The sequence below is a fragment of the Prosopis cineraria genome, unplaced genomic scaffold (genome assembly GCF_029017545.1).
Source record: "Prosopis cineraria cultivar Desert tree isolate PC_DT_omini unplaced genomic scaffold, ASM2901754v1 PC8, whole genome shotgun sequence".
Classification (NCBI taxonomy): Eukaryota; Viridiplantae; Streptophyta; class Magnoliopsida; order Fabales; family Fabaceae; genus Prosopis; species Prosopis cineraria.
In genome coordinates this window covers 9,337,667-9,340,876 of record NW_026555339.1, presented here as the reverse complement: position 1 = coordinate 9,340,876, position 3,210 = coordinate 9,337,667, and positions in this window count along the sequence as shown.

Sequence of the window (3,210 nt, the reverse complement as noted above, 5' to 3'; positions counted from 1 at the left end):
AATATAATTTTATTTAATATGTGTATTTAAAACATATACACCACAAGACCTAAGTCCATTACATGTTCAAACCATAACCCAGCTTTGTCAATTTTAACTCTTGTTTTTTTTTTTCTACCAGAAGAAAAATTAATTGATTAAAATTGAGTCATTAGACATATTAAGAACATCTAATTCAAGAAGCTTGGCTAAATGGGGATCAGAAGAGGACCAAAATCCCAAACAAAAGAGCTCACCCCTTCATAACAAAATTTAACAACCCAATCACTAACAAAAATTAAAACCAAAACTTCATGATTCCAATTTTGTTTCGGTTTCTTTTTTGGTCAATTCAAAGTGATCAAACATAGCCATTTAGTAAACTTACAAGTCAAATTTTTTTAGGTCATCAACTCAACTAAAAATACAAAAGTAAAATAAAAATAGTGGATGTAATAATAAATCAATATGATTATCAATATTAAGAAGCCAATAGTTGTACAAACAAACATATATATATATATATATATCCTAATTACCAGCATTGAATAACATTGTTTCAACGTGTGACTGATAAAAGGAAGAATATAGAGGAAAATATATGATGAAAATGGAGGCAAGAGATCACTTAAAAACTATCCACTATTCATATTTTAGACAACATTTTTATAATTGTTCCCCGAAAAAACTGTTGCCTGAAGATAAAAATGTTGTATGAGAACAGAAGAAAATGGAGAAATTAAATTAGTTTATCTTCCTTGACAATATAATAAATAGGATAAAAAAGTTTAATGCATTGTGAAGAAACAGGTAAAAATGCTAAAATGCATGCAACAAACGCAACCGTTGATGTCATGGTTTTTCTAGTGACAACAAGTATGAGTGAATTGGATTTCTAGGGTTCATTAGGTTCTAAATCCATCCTTGGGATTGGAGCAAGCTTTTAAATTTAAATTATACTTACAGAAATATCTATACATTCCCCACTAAATGTTTTCATATCAATAACGTAATTTGAGTCTGGATAATATTATTGTAATTATTGTCAGATAAGTTAAATAATTGCAATATCTTTTGCCCTTGTACATTTGGTCACTCTGCTCATGATTTGGATGTTGAATGAGGCAAGGCTAATGATTAAGCCTCTAGTAATAGCAAAAGTTTAATATATTTTTATATGTATTTTGGGTAAAATGCCCATTATGACTGACCTTTTCGGTCTTCTTTTTGTCTTGAGTCAAACACTTGTATTAAAAAAATTACTCATGTGATATTGATACTATAGTGAGTAAAATTTCTGCAGTCACTGTCAAACAGGTAGAAATAAATGCAATACTCTTGCTTTTAACTTATATTCTCTCTATTTAAAAATATAAAATATTTTTAATCAAATCTCATTCATTAATAAAATAATTATTTAATTTTTAACTAATTCTATCTTTTCATATTTACTCTCATTAAACACCTTACAATAAATATAAAATTATTATCAATAAAAATTTTTTTTTAAAAAAAAAGCAATGATTAATGTTGTTAAACTCGTTAGTTTAAGTAAATTCGTGATAAAAATATAAACTTGTATTGTAAATTTAGATCGTAAATTTATAAGAGTTTACCTTTATTAACAAATAATCATTAAAATATAATTATAATTTAATTTAAATATATTAAAATATAAATTATTGAATTAATCCCATCTACATGAATAAATTATCATATACAAAACCTAAAAATTTTAAAATAGGGGAACTTATTTTTGATATTTTTGTTTTCTTTTTTATTAATATTAGTTTTTGCATTTCAAGTTTTTTTTTAAACCAAGTCCCATAATTTTATGAACTGAATTCTTTATAATATAAACTTAATTCACTTAACTCAATAAAATGACAAACTTAACAAGTTTAATCAAACTTACATTAAGTCTGAGTTTATGAATTAGTTGATATAATTTTGTAAGTGAGAAATATAAAAATGGTAAACTTCAATGTGAACTCACGAGTTTAATCAAGTTTATATTTAATCTGAGTTTATGAGTAAGTTAACATAATTTTGTAAGCTGAAAATATAAAAATATTAAACTCATAAAATCAATTCAAAAGTTTAACCGTTATGACAATGATTACATTTCGAAAGATTAAAAATACTTGTATTTTTTAACATTTAACATTTTAAAAAATACCTTATAGTTTTGAATAGGGAGAGTATTATATATGAATTTCTCATGAAATTACAGATTGATAATTTTAAATAAAAGTCAAAATCCAGTTTTATCTTTATTTAAATGTATAACGGTTAAACATAAAATTCTGTAATAGGAAAACTAAAGATGATAATAATAACAAACATGTGTGGGATAATTTAGTGATTTAGCATCACATTATCATCAATAATAAAAAGATGTAAATATTTAACCCCACACAGTTAATATTTCTTCCTGTCTTATTTTTAAGTTATTTCTAATATTTTTAGTAGAATTAAAAAAATTTTTAAAACTCATTAATCTTATCTAAAAATTTAATAAATTTTTAATTTTATTGTATTAAAGATACATACTTTAAAAATAAAATATTTTATAACATTTAATAGCATTTCAAATATTATTATGAACAAAAGAATAAAGATGGACACAATAATGATTGATGTGCTTTATAAATAAGATTAAAATAAATTTTATAAATATCACTAGAGGAATATGTTTTTGTCTAATCAAATCAAAATAAATAAATTTTAAAATATCAATAATAACACTGACAAAATTTTATTATAAAATAAATAAATTTAAAATATACATTTAATCATTTAATTTTATAAAATATTTTATTTTAGTTTCTTAACTTTATAAAATATTTTTTTAATTTTTTAAATTTAATACTATTAAATTTTTTGATAAATTTTTAGATTAAATTTTAAATATTGACAAAACATTGTCATATAAAATTAAATTTAATTTTTTTAATAACAATAATAATTTGACATAAAAATAATTATTTAAAATTAAAAATTTTCAATTATAAAATTTAAAATTAAATAAAATTTTATATAAAATTAAAAAATTAAAAATATACTTTAACTAATAAATATCTTACCTTTACAACTTCAGTATATGAGTTTTTTGACTTTTTTTTTTCCTTTATTTTTATTATTTTATTTTATTTTACGAATTAAACAGGCCACGTGAGTGAGGACAAACGTGTCCAGTGCTCCGCGAACCGCGAATTGTTTTCTTGGTCC